This window comes from Meleagris gallopavo, chromosome 1 (assembly GCF_905368555.1).
Source record: "Meleagris gallopavo chromosome 1, MGAL_WU_HG_1.1, whole genome shotgun sequence".
Taxonomy (NCBI): domain Eukaryota; kingdom Metazoa; phylum Chordata; class Aves; order Galliformes; family Phasianidae; genus Meleagris; species Meleagris gallopavo.
The window spans coordinates 48,624,211-48,648,916 of NC_139404.1; the positions used below are offsets into that span (position 1 = coordinate 48,624,211).

At 48.3% G+C, this 24,706-nt stretch overlaps 1 protein-coding gene across 5 annotated transcripts in view; it reads left to right on the plus strand.

Moving 5' to 3' along the window:
- TCF20 (transcription factor 20) overlaps positions 1-24,706 on the plus strand; it is a 116,709-nt gene that overhangs the window by 38,205 nt on the left and 53,798 nt on the right. Inside the window, exon 1 of one of the 5 annotated variants that reach the window (XM_085225132.1) lies at positions 9,275-9,449. The exons of 2 other annotated variants lie outside the window; for them this stretch is intronic. The gene's annotated coding sequence lies outside the window, so the exon portion shown is untranslated. Of the gene's footprint in view, positions 1-9,274; positions 9,450-17,731; positions 17,951-21,623; positions 21,648-24,706 lie in introns of those variants that run through there. 2 more of the 5 variants (XM_085225126.1, XM_019614442.3) reach the window with 2 other exon arrangements.

The following is a 24,706-nucleotide window of genomic DNA, read 5'->3' on the forward strand; positions in this document are numbered from 1 at the left end:
TGGTGAGAAGGAGGCCCGGGAGCGAGCTCCCATCTCCTGTGCAGTCCTGAGCTGCTTTCTGTGGGCATTTGTCACCTGTGTCCCCTGCCTGGGGAGGTGTGGGTGGGCTGGGGGACCTGGCTCAGCGCTGCTGCCATCCCCACGCCCCGCATGGAGCGCGTGCTTGGGCTTGTGCGCGTCTTCTGGACATCTTCCCGGTGAGTCTTCCAGAGAACGGCTGCAGATGAAACGCAATTAGACACAGATGGACGGGGGCTGGGGGAGGGGGCGGCGGGGCCAGCTTGAACATGGGGGGAGGGTAGAGATTAATTGCCAGGCCGCCAGGCGAGGGGCTGGCATGCAGAGCGCCGAGGGTTCCTGCCAGGAGACACGGGCTAGGCCAGGGCCGGGCACCCGAGGAGGATCCTCTGCTCTCGCAGCACACTGTGGTTGTTCGGGAGCCGGGGGGAGTGGCAGGCGTGTCTCAGGGATGATTAATCATGGATGGCAGCAGTGGGGAAAATGAGCGCAGGGCGCACGCCAAGGCCAGCGCAGCCTCTGCCCCTGCGTGCCGCTGGCTTGCCGGCAGCAATCCCTGCTGCTCCCAAATCTGGCCCAGGAGGAGGGCAGGCCGTGGCTCGGCTCCTTGTCCGCCCCGGCCTTTGGGGCTCCAAAAACTCTGATCTCTCGGGTGCGGGGAAAAAACGAAAACAATATGAAAGCAGGGAGGTGAGCTGAGCCAGGTGGGAGGAGAGGCAGACGGGCTGGAGGTTTAATTAGCAAGGAGCGTGGAAAAAAAAAGAAAAGTGGGTTTGGCAGCAGCAGGCGGTGAGCGGTTTGTGGTCCGAGAGGTGGGGACAGGGTGAAAGCAGTCCGAGTCACACAGTTGTCTCTGGGCTTCAGAACTTGTCAGCCTCCTCTCCTTTCACACCCTGGCGCTACCTGAAAAACCTGAGTTTTACACACAGATTGGTTTCTGTTTCAGGGTGGGTGTTGGTTTGGTGTCCAGAATTCAACTTCTTATAGCCTGGAAGTAAAGGTCAAGAAGTAGAAACATGGACGTTTTTTTGCCTTTGCCAGTATTTTTAGAGAGGTCAGAGTCTTGCATGAACAGAGAACCAGAAGATGGAAATATCAGAAAATTCCCAGATAGGAAATATGTGACTATACCAGCAGTGCTGGTAGGCCTGCTAACCATGTCTCCCAGTCCAGCTATTACCTGCGTGGTCTGCATGCACATCTCAGATTCCCCTCTCAACTCCTCCTGCATGTTGCTGAAAGCTTCCCCTTCTCTCTGCATCCCCCAGCAGAGGTAAGGCAGCAATCTTTCCACCATCGCTGTTGTTTGCAGTGGACAGTGTCAAAGTGTTCCTAGTGTTTTCCCTGCATCTCAACCTTTGGATGGTTTCACTTGGTTCTTCTGGGGAGCTTTGTACTGGAACATTTGATTATTTACCCAGAGAGCTGTGGGTGCCCCATCCCTGGAGGTTCAAGGCCAGGTTGGATGGGGCCTTGGGCAGCCTGAGCTGGTGGGTAGCAGCTGTGTCCTAGGCAGTGGATTGGAACTGGGTGGGTTTTGGGATTCCTTTCTACCTAAGCCAATCTATGATTATATTTTCCTGCCCCTTATTTACCTCTGCTCTAGATTTCTTCAGAAACCCTTAACTTAGTGCTGTCTCCTGTCACTGAGGAGGAGTATCTCATATAATTTTGGTAGGGTTGCATGGGCATACTGCCTTTATGTTCCCTAAAGATTGCCAGCGAATTATTTAATACTTATAAGCAACTCCGTATTTGCCATGTGCTACTTCCTTGTGCAATTCAAAGTAGTGGTCAGAATCTGGAAGGCTCTGATTTCTTCCTCTTCTTTTTTTCTTCTTTTTCCTGCTATTTAATGTGTAGCTAAATAATATTTCACAAAGTAGAGAGAAGAAGGGCATACAGATTGTTCAGGCTCTGGGATGGAGCAGATTTTGCAGGACAGAGTTCATTGCTGTTGGGAAACGCAGCATGCTGCAGGTTGTGTGCTGCAGATGAGGGTAGAGGTACCCTTACAGTGCTGTTCTGGGATCCCTAGATTAAAAAAAAAAAACCATGTCATTTTCCAAACAGGATTGAAACATCTTAGTGGCAGCAGAATCTGACAAAACCAAGAGCTGGAATAAATACTTAATGCTCCCGGTGAGACCTCTACTCGCAGTCAGTAGTCATGGAAAACAGGACAAAACAGATTTGGATTCCCAAGTTTGTGAATAGAGCTTCTTTATTTGCTGCTGCTGTGGAGCGAGGTGTTTTCCTCTCCTCCTCAGTTTGGCAGATCTCCTCTGTGATGTTCGTAGCCCATGGTGGTAATGTGAAGAAGCTGCTGGAAGCAGTTGGCGTATTGCAGAGCCGTGCCGCGGGATAAGTGCTGAAGGTAACAGATAGTCTGGCAACTTTTGCTCTGCTTTTTGCTCTGCTGGATATGCTTTCTGTAACATGCAGCCATTGGAGTAGGTGAGAGTAGGGTTTGTTCCCCTCACCCCTTCTGATGCAACTCATCTAACTCTGGAGTGTGAATGAGGGCTTGGGCAGTACTGAACTCCTCCATGAGGCTGTGTTGAGAGCAAGCCAAGGGACTGGAGGTGTCTGTGCACTTGAGGCCTGCACAAAATTACCATTTTTCACTCAGAGCCTTACTGAGGATATTTTTTTTTGAGAGAGAGAACAGTGAAGGAATGGACAACTCATCCTCTTGCCTTCCCTTCTTTCATTCATCAAGGGGGTGATGGACTCAAGGCATACATCACAACATACATGATTTAAGAAAAAGGAAGAAAACAGGGCAAGAGAACATCATTTGCTACCTCACCTCACTTGGAGGAGTGCATTGGTTGGCATCTGTGGTCATGTTGGGACAGGGATGATGCTGTAATGGGGAATAACTTCTACCTTTGGACTGTTGGAGCATTTGGGGCATTACGTAGTCCTTCTCCAGCCCTGGGGATCCCACGCGGAGCATGGGTCGTGCCCAGCAGAGGCGGGGAGCGGCCCTTGGGCTGGATGCTGCAGGGCATCCCGGCTCTCTGGGGGAACACATATCCACCAGGGCTGTGCAACCCCCTGCCCTGCCCAGGGCTGCTTTCCGACAGCGTAAGGCAAGCTTTCCAAGGTAGCAGAGCTGGGGGCTGGCTGCCAGGCTGCCTTTAATTCCCCCCAGCTGGCAAACAGGAGGCCTGTGTTGGTTGCCGGGGCAATGGTGGGAAGCTGTGTTGTTTAATGAAGCGTTGGGAAGACTGCTGTTGGTTTTGGGGAGCGGAGACTCCCCCGAGGCACACGGGTGTCTGCCAAGGGGCTGCCGAGCCGGGATGTGGCGGGTGGTGCTGGTTGATAGTGCCCTTCCAGCAGAGCGTGGCACCAGCATGTTCAGTCCCCACCCCTTGGGTCTGTGCCCCTTTCTCTGAACTTGTCCTCTGCCCAGCCCACCCCTGAGAAGTCTTCTCTATCCCACTCCTGCAGTGGAACAGCAATTACCTGAACTTGCTTTCTCGATTTAAGCAAATGAAGACTCAGAGCATCAGTGTCTTCACAGTAAAGATGACTTACAAAGGAAGAAGATGGGGGTGTTGGGAAATAAAAGAGGGCCTTGCATTTATGCTCCTTTCCAGTTTCTCTTTATAATTTAAAAAGGAGAGAGTGTGAGGCTTGGGCTTTCTTATCCCTCTTTGCCTCTTTTCTTCCCAGTGTGTTGTTCAGAGCACAAAAGGAACGGTGGGCTTGTTTAACCTTGGGGGGAGGGGCTCTACGGACGGCCTGGCACTAATAGGCTTAGGGCTATTCAGATAAAACTTCATTAACTGATTATTAAAAAAAAAAACAAAAACAAAAACAAAAACAAAAAAAAACAAACAAAAAAACCCTCTTACTTAAACCTGTTAAAAACCAAGGGAGTTTAAATGGGTGCGAACAAACAAATATTAGGTGGAGAGCTTGTTTGAAAGTTCAGTAAGCCATGTCCATTTAATTCGAGGCTAAGAAAAATGCTCCCAGACTACAAGCCCATGAATTTCAGGGGAAAAAAAAAAAAAAGGCTTAATAAGACAGCTCTCTTGCAAAGGAAAAAGGAAAAAGAAAAAAAAAACCACAACAAAAACAACAGCAAAAAGCTGGGCTCTTTCATATGTTGAGCTATATCTGTGTTTTGCAAGGATGCACAGAAGGGAATGCACCTGATTTCCACCCCTCCTCCCCCCCCCCCCTTCCCTGCTCTGCACCTGCCCACTGCCAGGGCTGCAGCATCCCACGGGTGGTCCAGAGCTGCCGTGTGCAGGAGAAGGAGCCCTTCCCCGGCGTGAAGCCCACAACCATCCAAACTCTCCTACCCCCTGTTGCTAGCCTCCCTCTCCATCCTGTTTTGCCTGCCTGGAGCGCCGCGCGGGGCTGGTAATTAAAAACCTTGGAGGGGGATATTATTGAGTTAACAGTAGTTATTTGTGAGGCTGCTGTGGGGGGGAGAGCGATCCATCCCCAGGGAGAGCGGCACTGACGAGGGGTGGGGGAGCGGGAGGGAGGAGGAAGTGGGGGCGAGATTGGCAGGTGACTGCCAGCTCCGACGAGATGACAGCAGCAGCAGCTCCGCCAGTCCCACTTGAGCACTGCACTGCAGGTACTGGGTTAATGGGTGGGAAGTGGTGAAGAAGAATATCAGGGTGGGTGGCTGGAGGGGAGGGCGTCGGCGTGGGGGAGCGGATTTCTGCCGAAAGCCGACATGGAGATGACACTCTCTATATATATGTAATCATTAGACTTCTCGTTCCCAAGAATATTTTCCTTCATATCATTTTTAAAAATGTAGAGAAAGCTTTCCCCAAAGCCGACAGTATTCTACCTACAAGCACTCCCCCCTTGCCAATATTACCACATTCTACAAAAACGGTCTGAAATGCTGTGCTATTTTTGACCATTTCTTTAGGATATTTGTAGTGAAATTTTAATTTTTCAGGTGCCAGGAATAGGCTCCTGGGTCCCACATATTCCCTTTATAACGAGGCCTTTTTATTGAACGTGAGGCTGCATTACAATCTAAACCTCACAATTTTCTTGTTTGATGATACTGACTATCCAACTAGAAAATTCATGTATCCTCCTTCTGCAGGACTGGTAGGTAAGATCCAGGCTGAGGTCCTGACTGACATCTGCAGACAACATTCCTGGCCATGCTTTCTCTCTCTCTCTTTCTCTCTCTCTCTTTTTTCCTCGGAAGGTAAAGCATCTGTTTGCAGAGGGCTGAGGACATGAGCTGCACAGGGAGATAAAAGCAAAGAGCCTCATCCCATAAGAGTTCATAGATCTGTAACTCAGGGGGCTGGCAACAGGGTTTGGCAGGGGTTGAAATCCTTCTGTCTTTCTCCCTTCTCCTATGTTTGAGCTTTAAAAACAAAAACCACCAGGGTTATCTCAGACGTCCAATAGTGAGGATTTAGATGTCAGCCTTACTATCAGCTTCGTTCTTTGTGTACAAAGAGAGAAAGAGGATCACACGTTTGCGCCTAAGCTGCACAGAGTGGTGCCTTGGTTTATCGCGGGGGGGAAGCGGTGCCTCTCCCCTTATACTACAGCAGAGTCCGGCCCCAAGGGCCTTACACAGCCTGTCCTCCCTCTCCTGCAGCAGGAATCAAGTTGAAGGAATCGGGGCTGAGAGTTCAGGGCACACGTGTGGCTGTAGACCTACAGGATCTATAGGAAAGAGGAAGCTTAGAAGAATGCCTCTGTTCCGCTGCATCCCTGCCACCACCGCCAGACACCTGTGAAGTATTTAGCCATAAATATGCTGCATTTTCCCTTTAATCTGTTATGGCTATGCAGTGGACCACCACCTATGTCCCCACATCTGTGATTTTACAGGCTTTAGCCCAGAAACCAGGTAGGATGTTTTGAGCTGTGAAAATAGTTGGCAGGCTGCTTTATACGGCACAGTGAACCTGTAGCTCAGATGCGTGCTGTTGTGCTTGTTGGAAACACCTGCAACAAAAGGGGCAGATGTCCTTTTCCATGCTGACCTAGGCATGCTGATTTATGTTATACATGCAGATACGTATTTTGACTTCTTGACAGCAGCAACTTCTTATCAGGCAAGTAAGCCTGCTAAATGGCAGCGTGGCCACAGCCATCCGTTTTGAGGCCTCCTGGGCTGGACTTCCCAAGTCCCGATGGGGCCAGTTTCAGAACAGACCTGGCTTTTAGGCTGGAGACTGCTCACAGTCTTCTCTGAGCTAGGAGCTCTGGGCATTCAGTAGCTTTGAAAATTACATTATAGGCATCTTAAATGGCACTTTTCAAGTGTGCATTCATTTTATAGCTTAGCAGCCGGCCTTTTGGCCGTATATATAGATCACACATGCATAGAACTGCTTACTAGGAACAGCAGTTATTTCAATCTGAAGAAAAATTACACATTTCTCTTTGGACTTCTTCCTCTCTTCTCTGCGGGATGAGGATGCGTCTGGTTCTCCAATGTGTGGAGAGCTCAAGCTGCGCACTGAAGCTCTCTGCCCATCTCTGCTGGAGCTGAAGGGGCTCACAGCTGTAAAGCGCTGCCCGCTGTCTAGGTGACTGCACCACAACCTGCGGTGTTCTCAGTGTCACTGATAGGTGGCCACGGAGTTCGGGTGCACGGAGCCTTGCTTGGGGGTGAAGGGGATGGGAGAAGAACCTGTAACTCAGATCCCACAGTTAACAGAATTGAAATTTGGGGCAATTCTCAGGATAGCAGGAAGCAGGTAAGACAAAGCCAGCTCTGGGAACTCATTTTAATTTCAACCATCTTGTGCCTGTGTAGTTGGCTGTCTTTGTTTAAAGAACTTGGCCTTCAGGTAGGTTTTACTGGGGCTGCTTGCATATCCAAAGAAGATGAATGGCTTTCCTTGAGAAGCTCTGCCAGCACCTTTGCACCCCGTCTCTCCTTCAGCCCTGTTTTCTCTCCTCCCTAATCTCCCAGTGCCCGGCAGCAAGCCTTTAGGGTACATGCGCAAGTGAAAGGAGCTGGAGTTGGGGAATTAATATTCTTGGAACATAACACCAGCAGCATGCACACGCTGAGGAGAATATTAGAGCTATTAGCGGTGGGAGTTTGGAGTGCATGCAATATCTAGATGGAGAATTCAGTGTGATTAATCTGCCTCTAAGCAGCAGCCTCTGGGCTCTGGGAATTCTGTGGCACGTTTGAAATCAGAACTTTTTTTAATTACCTTTCCGCATCAACAAAACAATCGCAGTTGTGCGAAAAGAAGCCCCTGTTCAGCCCCTGCCCTGGCTCTGGTTTTGTGGTTTGGGACGAGACACGCTGCCAAAGCCCTGCACTTTCACCAGCGCAGAGGGATGCAGCCTGGGCACCTTGGCCGCTCTCCAAGGCAGGTAATGGTGCTGTGGGCCAAGGCGGAGCACGCCTGTTCTCGTTTGTGTGCGTGTTGGGTTTCTTGCTTTCCTCGCTCCTTTACTCTGTTCTCCCCATGGCTGCGAGCACCCTGGCACTGCAGCAGCCATGTTGTGTGCCTTGTTAAGGGAGGTCCCCAAGGAAAAGGACTGGGGCAAACACAGAGGCAGGAGGGGAGAAAATAATCCAACAGGATTCAGTTGTAAGAAAATTGCAGCCAAACAGGGAGTAAGGCTTTCTGGGGAGTATGGTGGGCACAGAGTCAGGTGGGTGCCCGTAGTGTGCCAGCTCTCCTCCCTCTCTGAAGGAGAGCTCATCCCTTCCGTGGCAGCCTGTTGTGTTGCTGCGCTGGCACTGGAAGCTGTACAACAACACAGGCAGCCAGGGAACATCTTCCCAGGTGCCAAGGCTGTGCCAGGGCTGGGAAGAAAATGCTCGAGGCGCTGGCATTCAGTGTCTGTGGATAGAGCAGCTCCGGCATGGGGGAGCCTCTACCTGCCAGCCTGGCAGGGATCTGGTGGCTTCCCTTATGCATCCCACTCGCTTCATGCAGCATGGCTGTCCATGATCCATGGAGGATCCATGGAGGGTTGGCCTCAGAGGAGTCTGGAGCAGTGACTGCAGAAGGGTGGACACGCTGCAAGGAGCACAGCTGCCTCCCCTTTGGCTCTGCGGTTCAGATAACTTTATAGCATCGTCTGCAATTAGCGCTCTGTAATTTTTATACACGTATATTTTTGCACTTGGCTTGGCTGCGGCTGTGCCCTTGGCTTATTATCCCCCTGCATTCCTGGCCTGCGGGCATGATTAGCACAGCACAAGGCTTTGGGTTGCTGCTCTCCAAAAGGAGGAAGAAAATTCTGCTTTAAACACAAATAACAGGGCTTTATTTTTTTGCCTATTTACCAACATATTTGAGGTTGTGTTAAATTTTGGTAAACTGCTGTTAAAAAAAAAAAAAAACACCTCCAAATGAATAAACAAAGAAAACCCCAATTCCTGCAACTGTCCTGTTTGTGTTAAGCCAGTACTCAGTAAATCCCCTTTTTGGGGGGGTTGTTTCAGAAATATGTTAATATTGTGCTCTTTTGCAACATCCAGGCATTGCTATGCATTCAAAGCCTTCGGGTGTTTCTTTTACCTACTCCAGCCTCCTGGGGCACCTAAAATCTGAAAATCGGATGGAGAACCAAAAACCTCACTGTTTATTGCCTTCCTTAGGCCTCACATTCAACTCTGTTACCTTAAACCTGACCTTTACTACCCCTTTTATTCCAATTATAGCTTGAAAGTGGTTTCAGATCCTCAAGTGGAAGAAAAAAAACCAATCGAGTGCGTGCTAATTAGCGTTACCTTAGCCCAACCCGCCACTGCCAGACCTCTGTCACCGCGCGTCACTGCCGGCTTCTTCAGCACTGTGACCTGCAGTCCCCTCAGCCCCTTTGCCTTCCTGCCATCTCCTGGCACCTCTCGAACTCTGCCGGGCTCCCTTCCTCAGTCTCAGCCCCAGCACGGGGGTGGGAGACTCGGTCCCAAAGGGCTGTGGGTGATGGGCAGTGCTGGAGGACGGCGCTGCCTGTGCTGCCCAAACCACTTGTGAAAGGTACTCCAGTTGCTGTCACAAACTTTTTTTTTTTTTTTTTTTTTTTTTTTTTTTTTTTTTTTGCGGCAGGGGTTGGGATAGGAAAAGAGAATACGCTTTAAAAAAAAAAAAAAAAAGCCATTTTCTGGGCCAGCCATTTCCTGAGTTCCCTTTGTTACTACTGCAGATATGTGTTTGAATAAGAGCCTTTTCCCCTCCCCTCTCCTCATCCTCCCTGTTCTGCCCTGCAGTGAAGTCACAATCCTGTGTTTGTGGGCTCGCTGTGATGTCACAGCCTCAGCCTTGTGACTTCACTCTGCTCAGGCAGAAGGTGCAGACGGGGCTGAGAGAGGAGAAAAAAGCCCCCTCCTCTTCCCTCCCCCCCTCCACCCTCTCGGTTTATAAAACCAGTAGCTGAGATAAATCGGAAGGGGGTGGGGAGAAGCAGCAGGGAAAGCTGAGAAAGATGCCAGAAAGGTACAGTAAATGGGCTTTATGTCTCTCTCTCTTTCTCGAAAGTTTAGAGTGTAAAAGAGGCCGCATCCGGCAGGCCACGCGCGCGGCCGCCCGCCCGCCCGTGTCTGCGTGTCACCCCGTGACGCCGCGGCCGCCCGAGGTGTGCGTGTGTGTGTGTGTGTGTGTGTCTGTGCGCGGGGGGGGCGCGGGCAGGGGCTGCGGCGTCTCGCAGGGACGCAGCTGGGGCAGAGCTCCCCGCCGACGCCGGGCCCCAGCTGTTGGCTGCTCGCCGCAGCCCGGCTCCAGCCTGCAGCCCGACATAAATGGGTTATTGGGTTGGTGCATGTGCCTGCGTGGTTTGTTTGTATTTGGAGCCGTTTGTGATTCCCCTCTCTTCCCGCATCACGCTTTTTGTTTTGGTTTCAGAGGGGTTTGTTGTTTTCCTCTAGCTCTGCAGGTTGGGAGCGGGGTGGGGGCCCTGACGGCGATGGGAGGAGGAGGGCAGGGTCACATTCGCGAGGGCTGAGGGCTGAGAGGTGGGATTTCTTTTCTTAATCTCTCTCTCTCTCTTTTTTTTTTTTTTTTTTTTTTTTTTTTTTGACACAATAGCAGTGTGGGTGCACCAGCAAAGAGCAACCTCAAAAAAAAAAAAAAAAAAAAAAGAGGTGGAGGAAGCGGGGGGGGGGCAGCTTGCCCCTCCCTTCTTCTTCAGCAATTTTTTTTTTTCCTGCGTCCGATTTACCGTTCATTTGAGATTTCGGACAAAGACGGGGGCAGTGGGTGGGCTGCTTTGAGTTTTGTGATATAATAAGAGTGGAGCGAGAGAGTAAAACGCAGACAATTAGGGATCGGCGCGAGGGCTTTGCTCATTCAGCCTGCCGAGCAAGCCGTCATTTTGTGTTAGCGCGTGTGTCTGGAGGAGGAAGGGGAGCCGAGAGTGACAGGGGAAGGATGCTCGGCACCGTGTTGCGTTTGTACTCGCTAAGAGCCCGCTCCGGGAAATGGGGGCTTCAAAAGAGAAGGATCAGGGAGCGGGGGTCCTTCTAAATTTGCTTCTGCGGTGAAGCCGCTTCGGGCCGTTGCCAGCGGGTCACGGGGCTGCATCCTGCAAAGGGAAAGGCCGGGAAACGGGCAGAGCGTGCAGGTGTCAGCCCGGTGCCCCGGCCCTGCCCCACACCTCGCCGCAATGGCCGATGGCCGCCCCGCTCGGCCGGGCCCCGCCGTGCCCCACGGCCCAGCCGCCGCCGCCACGCTGGCCTTCGCCGCCGGGTCACCGAGGTCCCGCTGCCGCCGCGCGTCCACCCCCGCGACCCACGGCGCGTCCCGCTTTTGTATTTATTTATTTCTCCCTGTCAACTGCTGGACCCTGGCTGTCCTCTGCCAGCACGTCTCAAGGCTGATGAATAGCACCCCCTGCAGTTACAGGGCTGAGCTTTTGTAGCGCAGATGTATAATTAATCGCGCGGCACTTTTGCAGTCGGAGCAGGCCGGCAGGCTCACGGAAGGCCCCATTTGCAGCTTGGCAGCCCTCTGGCCTCATCCTGCCTGGACGCCCGCGAGGACCTTGGCTGGTCCTTGGGACTGAGTCTTGGGTGGCAAAATATCCCAAGCCCAAAGCACTGCTGCCCATCAGGACCAGACCCCTGCCCCATCCACAGGGACTTGGGTTCCCAGCATCTCGGTACCGTGGCAGTGGTCGTGTTTAAGGGATTTGTGGTCTCCCCCTTTTCAGAGGGGAGGTGAGCACTCTCAGAGGGCAGGAGTGCCCCCATCGCCCCTTAGGGTAAGCTGAAAGGCCTGCCATCCTCCTCACGTCTCTGGGGAGCAGCCACTGCAGGAGCAACAAGAGGCACGGACCCTACAAAATGGAGGGCAGGTACATCCTGGGCGTGATTTAGCTACGATTAGACACGGAAGAGATTTTAAGCCTCATCATCTTATCTGGGTACAGTGGGATTGTTCCCTGCAGGGTTCTCCTCAGCTCTTTATCTACACCTGCTTTTATGTGACTCCTGAAAGAGCAAGAAAACAGCAGAGAAAACCTTTTTGCTTTGAATTGTGTTCATCTGGGGACACCCGTTGCACAGGACTGTATCCGGAGACGCTCAGGGAGAGGGAGCAGTACATGGCTTCAACCCCATGCCAGGATGTGAAGGGATTAAATCTCTTTCCAAAGCAAAGTGAAAGGTCCCCAGGTGTCTTCTCTCAGGCTCAGAGATTGCGGTGGGAGAAGTGAGGCAGGATCCAGCTGGGTAAGAGACCTCATCAAGAGGATAAAAGCATTTAGGGTAGAGGACAGTCTGTCTCCCTGAGTGGGGGGAAGCAATCAGTGTGGATGTTTAAGGGGCTCTCAGAAACCCCTAGGCAGGAGATGCTTGTATCAGAGCTGCCTTTCCAGGCAGTGGTGAAGCAGCGGTGAAGGGGAACAAGCTGAAAGCATTAATTGGTTCTCCCTTTCTGTTAAAATATTCCCTTTCTTGTAACCACTCTTTTTTTTTTTTCTTTTTTTTTTTTCTGACTTCAGTCTCAGTGAAGGGAACTGCTAAGGAAACCCCCTACTTACCACCTAAGGCTAGTTGCTGACTTACTAGTTTCTGGAGATGAGATAATGCTGGCTGATTACAAACAGGGTGACTACCCTTTCTCATCAGTGCTAGGAGAAAGCTGGCACCTCGGTTTGCAGCCTGAGGGATGAATCACACTGCAGGAGTGGGAAGTACTGCTGGTTTCAGAGAAGAGAAGTCATCCCAAGGCTCACCCCCGCCTTTCCCTGTGTGGCCGAAGTGGGGGACTCCCGAGCCGCAGGCTGCTTCCACGGTGAGGTGAAATTTCACCTCAGCCTAACACTTCCTCTCTGCCAGCTTAAACAGCATCTCTCCTTAGACCTGGGTTCAGCCACGGTTACCGGCCCCTCTCTGTAGACTGCAGTCCTCCAGAGTGCTTCTGCTTCTTGTGAAATAATTTGTGTTGGGATTTCCTTTTATGTTATTTGTGGCTATGGGCTATTTCTAAAATTAGCTGATTGAGTTGATAAGTAGACATGCGTCTTGGTTATTGAGTCTTTTCTTCTTGTGCTTGCTGGTGATGCTCTGAGAAGAGGAGCCTGCCTTCTTTTGGGAGCCCTGATGGAACAGGCAGAACATTTAGTTGCCCTGAGCACATTTACAGAAAAGTTAAATAGGTGGCCTCTGTTTCTAGTCACTTCTCTGGGACAACTGTGAGTGCCGGAAAAGTTCTAAGCTGCAGGAGAGCATCTCTTCAAGAAGAGTGGTGAAGCCCTAGTATATGAGCAGAGGTTTTGTTAGTGTAAACCTGAAGTCACTGGTGGTCGGCAGCTGAAAGGGTTCCTTGAATCCTGCAGTAGAAACTACGTCAGATTCTACTAGATGTTCCCATCACTTGGACCTAAAGGTTTGCACAGACTTTAGTGGATTAAATGCTAATATTCTTAACCCAAGTTGGTTTATTACCTGATAGCACTGTCATTGCTTGGGGTATGTGACTTGAGGGAATACATGCCTTTTTACCCCCCCCAAGTATGTAGGTAGTGCTCCTAAATACCGAAGATGCTGTGTTTAAAACTCTAAGTTCTGTGTGTTCTCATGTTCCCTACCCCTCCTTGGAACTGAGCGTGACTGTAAAGGAACACAGGGCACTAAAATAAGAAATTAATGTCTTCTGAAATTTAGAATTAGGGCTTTTGAGCATTGTATGTACTTTTATGAGTCTCAAGATACAAAGTAATTAAAGCGGTTGTGTTTGAAGTGTTTTTTCCTCATGTTTTGTTAGCAATATGAGATATATAAGTAAACAGTGGTGAAACCTCTAAAATATTTTTAATAAACCAATGTCTCTGATGAATCAGGAGCAGAAAGCGTCACTGCATGTGACAGAAAAAAATTAATTTGGTTTCTCTGCCAAGAAGTTAATGAGATTTCATGTAATGCATATATATCTTAAGTGGACCCTAAGTCTACTACTACACAAAATAAATACAGCCTTCTTAGCAGATGAGTGTAGAAGATCTAGCTTCTGGTCTAGTCTGCTGTGCTCTGCTTTCGCCTCGTCTTGCTGCAGGCCTTGCTCCGGCACTGGGCTGTGTGCCTGGCCTCTGTGTGGTGGTAGCAGCAAGGTGGTGGGAGAACAAATGCTGCTCCTTCAGGGATTTTTTTTTTCCTGGTTGGAACAGCTGAGATTGAAAACAGCTCTTGTGTGCATCAGGGAGGAAACCAACGGGGAGTGAAGTCAGAATCAAAATCTTAGCTGCCTCTAAAATTTGGGACTGTATGTCACGGGGATTTAAGCTTGTCAAGCCTGGAAATTCCCACTTCCCTGTAGGCAGAAAGAAAACCAACAGATGAAACCTCTGTAAAAGGCCAGCAGAATTAAAAGGGAAAAAAAAAAAATCCCACTCTGTAAAACATGCTCTGGCAAGACAGAGTTGGTTTTACGTAAGGACGTTTTAAAAGATGGGTTCTTCTAATATTTGGATTTCTTCTTTTATTTAGATATGTTTAGCAATTCAGATAATGAAGATTTATTGATGGCCTTTTCTGCCTTGCTGGAGACAGTCTTGCCAGAGAATCATATTTGTGTGGCTTTCTATTTTAATTTCCACCTTTATTGCTTTGGACATCTGCATGGAAATGTGATCCTTTTTTCCTCAAAAGTTCAGCTTCTGTTGTTCCCAGCCTTTTCACTGGACTCAGATCCCTTTGTCTGCAACACCACAATCATTTTCACAGCAACTAATTCTGGTTCTGCCAGGAGCAGCTTTTTGGCAGGAGGTAAAAGGAAGGAACAGAAGAAGCCGAGCAGGTCTTAAGGTACAAAGATGCTATTTTCATGAATCAGCTCCTTGTAATGGAAGGATGAGAGGACAGAAGTGTTGCAGTATTAAAAGATAGAGCAGCATTGTCTCCTGTATAGGTGATTTATTTTTTTTTTCCTGCTATGATTCACACTACCTGCCTTCAACTGCTTTATCGTTTTTCTTCCTTTGAGAAACTCCAAAGTCTTTCAATCCAGTTGGTGCTCTGTTGGGGGAATAGGGATCGAGGACTTAACACTAAGGCTTACGAAGATGCTGCTTGTGTCTGGAGGAGATCCACTTGCAAGTGATGCAGCCAAGACATGACAGTCAGTAGCTGATAATCTGTGCTCTTCCAAAATACTTTGCAGTAAGCATACAGATTCTGTGACCGTTTGAGGGGGAAGTTCAATATCGGTGAATTAATGAGAGGAGAGCCCTCCCTGTCTGTGCTGCAGTTCCTTGGGAGATGTCTGATACTGCTGCTCCCTTGCACAGGGTCACATGTAGCACTTCTTATCTGAAGTAAGCGTAAAAGAAATAGGAGGAAGGTATGGGAAATCCTGGGGCTGGATGGGAAGAGAGTTAGGAGATGTTAATGAATGCAGCCATGCTGATGTCTTTCTTGGAGGAAGAGAAACAGTCTCGCTGCCCTTGCTTTACACTTGCTTAAAGATTTAGCTGTCCCACCGTGAGTATCAGCTTCAGTCCCTGGTTGTGTGACCTGTAGGTGCCCGATCTCACTGTCATCTTTTGTATTATCTATCTTCAAGCTAGTCTCTAATGCCTGTTCTTGCAGCATCTAAGTGCCTCCAGATGAAAGCTGCAGAAGTGCAGTGGCGAGCCTGTGCATGGCATGAAATTGTGTAGTAGGGGGAAGGATTAGAATAAGGGTAATACTTCGAGGGGATGGTTTCTGTGCTTGTGAAAAATCTGTGTGCCTGGCTCTGTGGAGACCTCAGCCTCCTGGTGCTGCTAGTTCAATGCTTTTCATCAGCGATGAAACCTTTTATAAAAAGAAGAAATCTCTCAGAGGACCCCACCAGCTGCATGCAGACATCGTCTTTCCACTAACAAACAGTGGAGTCTTTGCAGCATCTGTTATTGACAGACTCATTCTTGAGCCCGCAGGCTGCCTTTCTTGCAGCCCTGCTGCATTCCTCCTCCCTTTTGGGCAGAGGGAGCTCAAGGAGGGGGGGAGAAATGATGGGTGGTGGAGGTCAGGAACTGTGCACTCCTTCTTTTCCCCCCATGAGCTGCTAATATATGCTCCTGGAGAGCCACTGCGACTGAGTAATCACCAAATTAGGGCTGGATCAGAAGTGATGACCTCAGGGACAGGAGGAGACTCTCCATCTCCATTTGCCAGTTCTCTCAGGGTCAGAGGGAGATTTTTCTCAGGGATCTGTGGGACAGGGCAAAGGGATGTGCAAGGTAAGCCTCGCATTGAGACATAACAGGAAAAAACCTTGCCTTTTGCCAATGGCAGAGCTCAGATCTACTGAGAGTCAGTGCTGCCTGTGTAATGTGCAGTGGCAGCAGCACAGGTGGGAGCAGTGGTATTCACGAAGGGGGCTTAGTTTCACCCCAGACCTCCTGTCCGCCACATGGGAGGGTTTTGTTGAGGTGGTCCCAGAGTGACTGCAGACAATTACGGCAGAGCTGACTTTCTTGCACTAAAGGCAGGAACTTAAATCTTTCTCATGACTGTGGTGTAGCGCATCTGCTCAATTTATTACGCTCTCCAGTTACAGAGTGCACTGCTGAAAATTTACATATAAACCTGTTCAGTTTGTTGCATTGATTTTAAAATCGACACTTCAAGGGTTTGTTTTGGTAAGTGATTCTTTTTGGCTTGAAATCCCCATTCTCTCTTTTTTCCCCTCTTTTGAGAACTGAGAAGTGATCTGGTCGCTCTGCACATGTGTAGGTACTGCTGATGGCTTTGCACTGAGCCAGGACTGCTTGTGTGGATACTGCGTACTGGCTCTGGTCATCTGTCAGCAGGATGAGGGCCTGACAGGGACCTAATAGGATTACTCTTTCTGTTAGCACTAACAATTAATGTTTTATTGCTAACAATTTTTTGTGTAACTGATCATCATCAAGTGGCTGTTGTTGAGTGGACAAGTCAGAAACATGAATTTCTTTCTTCTGGAAGGAAAACAAAGCATTCAGTGGCCAAGAAGACACAAGAAAATTGGTGATGCAGACAAGGTATACAAATGACAGTGTTTTTTTCCTCTGGAGTCTGCAGAAAGCCAAAAATTAGTTTCTGAGAGAATTAAATTATCCATTCAGTTCAGTGGGGCTGTGTCTTAGGGCCTGCAACGTTGATTCAGAAGCAGCAAAGTATATGGGATCTGTGCTCATGTGATGGCATGATAGAAGAGAAGGCTCTGGAGAGACCTCATTGCGGCCTTCCAATACTTGAAGGGAGCATGTAAACAGGAGGGAGAATGGCTGCTTACGAGGTTGGATTGCGATAGGACAAGAGGGAATGGTTTTAAACTGAGACAGGGAGGTTTAGGTTAGATATTAGGAGGAAGTTTTTTGTATAAAGGGTGATGATGCACTGAACAGGTTGCCCAAGGAGGCTGTGGATGCCCCATCCCTTGAGGCATTCAAGGCCAGGCTGGATGTGGCTCTGGGCAGCCTGGTCCGGTGGTTGGCGACCCTGCACATAGCAGGGGGTTGAAACTAGATGATCATTGTGGTCCTTTTCAACCCAGGCCATTCTGTGATTCTGTGATAGTTTAGGGGTCCTTTCTTTTCATTCTGGATGTTAAGGGATCCTCTCCATTCCCGGAGATGCCTGCAGTAGTGTAACAGCTGACGTTTGGCATTGCCCTGTATTTATAGCCTGTTGTGTTGTTGTGTTTTTTTTTTGTTTGTTTGTTTGTTTTAAACTCCAGTTCATCCTTGTAAATTTAGCCATGCCGTTTTGAACTTTGAGACGTTTTAAGAAGAGCTTCCCCTCGTATGTCCCTTGCAGCGCCTGTGAGCGGGCACCTGTGGGACGAAGATGTTGCGGGCAGCCGGTGCTCTGCCGTGCAAACCCACCGCTTCTGTGCCTGTGGGAAATGTCTGACTTGTGATCCTCGTTTCGCTCATCGTTCAGTAGTGCGTTCTTTGAGCGCGTTTCCGATTCACGCCACAACTTCGTTTTGTCCATGGGATAAGAACTACCTGGATATACCAAGCGCAAAGCTGTGTTTTCAGTTAAGGTGTAACTCCCAAATTTGAGGTTGACACCAGACTCGGGAGGACTGAGTCCTAAGGCCGCGGGCCCTTTAAGCGTGAGGCGGCTCCGCCGCGCGCCCCCCGCTCCCGCCCACCGCCGCGCGCGCGCACACGCGCAAACGGACGCGAGCGCGCGCGCACGCGCCGCTTCCCCCTCCCCTTCTCTCCCCTCCGCCCGGCCGGGACCCGCCGCCTCGCGCCGTTCCCGCTGGCGCGCGCTGCCTGCCTAGCGCCCGCCACCATTGGCTGCCGGGGGTCAGCTGACCCCGTGTTATTTCCTGTGTGTGCGCCCCTTTCCGCGCGTGCGGGTGTGTGTGTGTGTGTCCGTGTGTGAGAGAGGGGAGAATGGAGCCCGACGGCCCCGAGCCGCCGCCGGGCCCCCCCCGGCCCTCAGCAGCCCCCCGCAGCTGAGCGCCCCCGCCCCGCGCTCGCCTCCCGCGGCGGCGGGGTGGGGGGGGAAGGGCCGCAGGTAAGGGGTGGCCCCGCTCGGAGGTCGGGGGCAGGTGGCAAAGCCCGCCGGGGTGGGGGTGAGGGGGTGCGGGGCCTCCCTGAGAGCTGGAGGGCGGGCGTCGGATGGGGGAAGGCTTGGAAGGGACTCTGGGGGAGTTCTCACGTGGCCCGGTTCACCCCCACCCTCTTTTGTTGTTGTTTAGAGATAGAACGCGTGTTCGCGCGTCCAGAAGGCCGCCGTGCCGGCTGAGAGCTGCCCACCTGTTCCACTGTGGCGGGGAGCGGCCTGTGGCAGGAGCGGGGCAGTCCGTGGGGCCCATGGTGGTGCACATGGGCAGAGGCTGCCCCACGCACACGGGTGGTGCACGCGGGTGGCTGCGCTCGAGGCTCCTGCCGCTCCCCTCCATTGAGCGGGGTGAACCTCGCGTTGGTTAGCAGAGGTGTACAGAGCGCTGGGCTGCTGTAAGGGCCGCCTGTCCGGATATGGTGGGGAGGACCACTGCTGGCAGCCGTTTTCCTTGCCTCGAGGAAGGAATGGGAGAAAGTTATGTAACCGAGGTGTTACAGCCCTGTGCCAGAGCTGTCTGATGATACCAGGACTCTGTTATTAAGCTGAAAATTGGGCTGCAGTTGCGTGTGAATCAACAAGCATTTATCGCTGTGTTCAGTGCCATCATCCTTTTCTTTGGGTCTTAGCCACATCATCACACTTTCCATTAGAAAGGCATGCAGTTTGGTTAAGCTACAGAATTGTTCCCTGTAACCATTCCTTTTATCTTCTGAAAACAAGAGAGAAATATCAGAGATGCCAGTGAGGGAACCGAGGATCAGTTTCTGAGCTTGCTATGTTTAGGTTAGTATTTGAAAGCTATTCATGTCTGCAATAGCTGTTGCCATCTGTTGATTCCATGGGCAATTCTTAGGCATGCTTGCCGCGTCGTGTGCTTCTGATCAATAGCTGCGCGTGTCGCAGTTGCTCACCTTCAGCTGTCTGTGCGGAACCTTTCCGCTCTGCGGGAGGGGATGGGTGATTGATGGCCACGCAGCAACCTTTGGGCTTCAGATATAGCACATTAGTTGAACTTGGTTCAGTAAGGGGTGTCCATTTGGTTAAGTGCATGCGTTACACGCAGCAGTGTTTTAAAGTATTTTGGTTTTCATTTTGCTGAGAGGCCTTTTCTTTAATAGGCCACCCTACAAGACAGAGATTTGTTTCCTTTGGGCTGTATAAAGCTCTGTTTCTTAATCTGTTCTCCCTGCATTAGGTTCAGTTGGCATATAAACAGGCAGCTGTGTTAAAATGGTGCAGATAGAGTAACTACTAAAAAAAAAGGGAAGAATATTCATCAATCATCTGTCTCTTAAAAAAAAAAACTTTGCTAATAGTGTTTGTTAATTTCTTTAAAAGGCTGGCATGTGCAATGCATGCTTTTTTTTTTCTTTTTATTTACTAGTTAGCAAGTAAACTGTTAGGCTTCTGAGGCGCGAGAATGAGAACTTTTTACATCAAAAATATGCTGTCCATTCTTAATTGGTTATAGTTTTGGGGATAACCTCAGACAAACAGGTAGTTCTGGGGCTTTCTATTAACATGTTTTAATGTTTGGGGGAGATTTTTGGACCTTCTTGCAAGCTTGGCATTCTCTAGACTACTTAGCTTTAAATCTGCTAGCATCCTTTTGAGTGGAATATTATGTGTTTTGACACAGTTTAGGCTTTGATCTCTAAATCAGATTTCAGAGGCTTTGGGAATTATGAAACTTGCATTTTTTTGCTGAAATGCGTACTTTAATGTACCTTTGCAGCCTGGGGCAGGTTAAGGATGTTTCCCAGTGTGAAAGCGCTGGGAGCAGTTTGGTTGTGTCTTTAATGGGAGGTCAGAAATTTATTTTGTCCTCTTCTCAGTTATTAATGCTTCATAAAGAGGGCCAGAGGTGAATTTTTATGAAAGGAGTAAATCTGTTCCTGTAATGCTTAAATAAGATCCGTAGGTTATTCAAATTAAACAGAAAATCTGTTTGTGCATTATGTGTAGAGAGGAACTCCTCATTGTCAGAAGAAACTTCCATAACCGTCAGCTGAAGAACTGGAGAGACGTGAACCTTTCTTACATTTTAAAGGGTACTCAGATTAACCTTAAAAGCATAAAACAGTGTAAGTGCAAACCTTCTTAATAATGGCTTGTATATGATTACTACAGGCATAAAGTCTGTAGGAAAAAAGAGTGAAACGTGCAGGTTTTGAGATCTCCCACTTCCTATTGTTGGAATGCGTACAAAGAAGTCCATTTGGGCTCATAGTACCATATTAAAAAGCAAATCACTGTGTGCCCTTCTTCTCCCTTCCTTTTTAGGTCATGTTCAACTAAACCACCCATGAAGCACAGCCAGATGACAACAAGACCCTTCTCAGAAGGGTCCCTGTGTGGGAATTGTACCGCACAGTTCCTGTTGCAACTCTTAACAGCTTGGCAGGTTGCTGTGTGGAATGAGGGCATCAGATGTAATAAACATGAATAATTTTCATGCTGTTTTGCTTCCCTATAATTTGAGATAAGGGTATATTTAGCAGTTTATAGCTGGCTTGAGCATATCTTACTTTTTGGCACGGAGTATGCCAGATCCCCATTTGGGTCGGGTAACTTCTTAATTAAAGCATTTATTTTTTTTCATAACCTGCTCGATTATATTTTATACTTATGGAGGGTATTAGACTATTGGTTTTGGAACCTGAATTCTTATAACTTCCAAAGATCCAGACATGTTTTTGGCAGTGCTAACTCTTCAGGCTTCAGAATGAGCCGTAACTGGCTGTGTGAGAATTTGTTACTTAACTATGCAGTTGGCCTCCAGGACACGAAGGATTACCTACAGCAACGTGAGTTTGTGAAAAGCCAGCTAACAGCAGTCAGTGGAGTCCCATGATTTCCATGCTGATTTATTTGCTGGTGGAGATTGGTCTGAGGCTGACAGACTCTTCTCATTTGAGTAACTAAAATCAGGGAGCATAAAGTGGTTTTTTGTGACTGAGCTCTCCATCTCAAAATAAATAAGCAAACGAATTGCTTGTTTAGCTTTTGGACTTCTAAGACATAAACTGAAGATAGCTTCAAGTATTTTTAATCACTTCTACTAATGTTGGTACACTATGTAGGAAAAAAATAATATGGAAATTTGGCAGTACTGACAGAGGGCACAAATACAACACTAGTGGAGTTGTAAGTTCTCAAAATGTGTTGGAAAGGCCCCTGTATTTCAGTTCTGGTAATGGGATCCTAATGTCTGGTTTTGTTTATGTATATCTACACAGATTTTTTTTTTTTTTTTTTTTAAAGTTGGTGCTGTTACCTTAACCTAGCTGCACTCCTTTACAGTTGTGGCCTAGATGTCAGACTTGACTGACTGGGAATGTAGAAGATTCTGTTCTGCAGTTGAGCACAGTGCTGCTCATGCATCTGTGTAACATCACAGGGTCTAGCTGTGCCATTCCTTGATTTCTTCAGCTGAGCCTTTCTGCTATTGCTTACCACTGAGTTATGTGCTGTTTTGTTTGGGGATGGTTGGAAATGCATACAGTTTTCTTCTCTGTGCCTTTACATGTGTTTCCTTTCAGTTTTAAAAATAAATAAATCTACCAGAAGCCCAAACCAAAGACTCAAAGTTTGAAGCTGACCTGCAATCATAAGCTGATTCTGTTTAGCCCCATTGGAAAGTAAGGTCAGTTTGGGATGTTCTACAGTCTGTAATATTTGCCTTTGAAGAGGGGGGGAAAAAAAACCAGCAGCTCTTGAACTTGTTTATGCTGCACCTGTGAATGTGAGCAGTCAGACTTCAATTTTGAGCTGGATAGAGCAAAGCATTAATGTTGCAGTAAAATTTTTTCTTTCCCCATCAGTTATCTGTTGATTCTTTAAGATGAAAGATGAGAAGCGACAGAAGAAAGCGCGACCATCCTCTTGCTGGATTCACTGACAGATGATGGATATGCACGTGCCTTGCGCAGCCCTCTTTGTGTTTCTTCTACTGCAGTGTTCATAAGTGATGTTAGTACTGAAAGGTTAGAAAAAGCATTATGGGCTTTCTCTCTGAAAGCTCCAAAGTCCCCTTGGGATCTTGATGTGGTGTCCAATTGAGAAATCCAGTATTTCTTGCCTGTGTTGTGATGCAACAAGTACAAAAAAAAAAGGCAAGGAAAATCACTTCCCCTCTTCTTTGTAAGCACCCAGCATGCATGTGTTCATACTAATAACTGCACATGGAATAACTGTGTTCCATGCTAGAACACGGTGATGTATTTTGGAGAGTTTTTACTGGTCTGACTGAACTCAGTCATCTAATTGTAAACAACCCTCAGATGATTTCTGATAAGAGCTCTGTGCTTAGCTGGAAATTGCACAGGGAACTGTTTTGTTAGAAGCTTTCATTCAGTTTATTGGGAGTATTGTTTGTATCGCTTCTTCTGTAAAAGATACATGCTATAAGCTCTGCCTTGGTAGTAGCTTTTAACTGAACTAAATACGAGTTACTAGTACCTGCTAGGCACCAGCAGACCTAGTTGTATAGATGCCTTTTGGCCATATGTTACATTGCTGATGACTCTGGAAAACATACCTAAAACTTACAGGCTAAAAGAAAAATAGGTGCTGCCGCACCTTCTGGATCTTAAAGGAATAAACCATTGTGAACTACAGCGAAATACTGTTAGTCAGCTTTCAGCTCAGTGCCTGCAGTTCACTCATTCCTTCGATCAGGTGACTGGATACACTTGGATTGCTGTGAGATTTGTCCAATGGTATTTCCCGTGGATAAAAGTTCTGGAATAATGGGAAGAGCGTGTGTGATTTGTATCAACACAAATGGTTACTGACTCGCTGCCTGGGAAATGTTGTGAATGCTATGTGGTCAGCATTGTAGAACTTGTTTTTTGGCTTTGTTTCTCCCTTTGATTTTGTTTCTTTTTCTTTGAATGGAACTGTTCTGTCACGTGGTGTGCACTTTGGCATATCGCTGCTTTCCTTTTCTCTCTTCGCATGTGTGGAAGAGGGCAGGTTTCCCTTCTCTGCGTTCTTCACCATGCTTGCACAAAATGTTGTCAGCTTTTCTGATGTTCTTCATAATGCCCATGCGTTGTGCATACTGATGGCTAAAAATGATCTTCTAGCTAGATCTTGAGAAGTTTGATAGACACTTAGCAGACAGCAGGGTAAGTGAGCTGGGCAGAGCGGTACAGACGGTAGGAGCAGATTGCCTTTGTATGGCAGGGTGACAGCGAGCAAGCAGCAGCTTCTCTTCGTACTGCTGAAGAACGTGGGTTCTGGGAGTGTCACTGAGACTTGCTCTGAAGTGACACTGTTGTTCCGTGTGGAAAAATGAGCTGTGCCATCCTTACCCCTCCCCTCAAAATCGTTGCATTTTAATGGAGGAACATTCTTTGCTTTTCTGTCTCGTTTACTGTGGAAGTGCATAAAGAGAGCTCGACTGATGCTGAGTTACAGGTTGATGGGGCACAGCTGTGGCAGAGCATTGGCTTTGGGGATGAGCCAGGGAGATCCCACAGTACAACTTTCAGCATCTGCCATTCTGATTGGAGTCAACACCATGTTTGCTGCGGCACAGGGAGCTGGGTGATGAGTCTTACTTCCTGATCTTTTCCCTGTGCCTGTGGCATGCTCTTCCATGTTCAGCATCTTAGGGTGGCTCTGCTTCCTGCATTTCAGTCATCAGGGACAAAACTTGTTTCCTTCTTGAGAATTGCTCGTTTGAATACGGGTTTTTGGTGGTGTTTTTTTTTTTCTCCCCCCCCCCCCCCCATGGTGCTAGTATCGTGCAGTTAAGATAAACAAATTTGACTTGTCATGAATTTTTGCCTTGCAGAAACAAAATTTTCTATATGCTTGAATGGTGGAATCTGTGGAAAACCAATGTCTCGGGCATACTTAGTGGAGTTTTTGAAGGGTTGGTTGCTCATTCCCACTACTGAAAGAGGTGAGGGGAAGTTAAGAGGGTTAACTACATGCATATCCTGCAGGCTAATCAAAAACCTGTTGGAGTTGATAGAAAAAGAAGCACTGACTTCAGTGAATCTACATCAAGCTCCCAGCAAAAGCACATCCCTCAGCTCAGCGTGAAGTGGGGTCAGGAAGTTCCTGAAGGCAGACAGCAGGAATTAAAAAACAAACTTCCTTGCTTATGAACACTGTAGTTCCGTGGATAAAGATTTTGTTAGGCTATGTTACTCTTGAGAATTTTTTTGACCAGATCCTTGTGTACATTGCCAGTCTGAAAGAAGCTAAGGAGTAAGATCCTTCTGTTAATTAGCGAGACCTCTGCAAATGCATAAACATTCTGGAGTGATTATATGTAATCCATTGTGTATGACTTGTTAATTGTCCTTCTATATTAAGCCTCCTCTTGAGGGGAGGCAGGATGGAGAAAGAGTTTTCTGTTGGTCTTGTTGTTGTTCAGGTGTTTTTCCCCATTGTTCTTCCCGACATACAGGATGACTGACTTCAGGAACTCAAGTTTCACAGAGCGATGGGGCTGATTCTCAGAGTGCTGGGCCATCTACTGCTCGCTCTCTTACTTTGCCATCTTAATTAAGCTTTTACAAAACATTATGTTCGGAGTGCACCATCTTTGTTATCCTCCTCTTATTGCATTTAAGGGTTCATTCCTCTCCAGTGCTGAATTCTTCTTGAGAATCTTCACTTTCAACCGTTAACTTCTTAATAGTTCATTCAATTTCTTCAGGATGTATGCTGTACAGTGTGAGACAG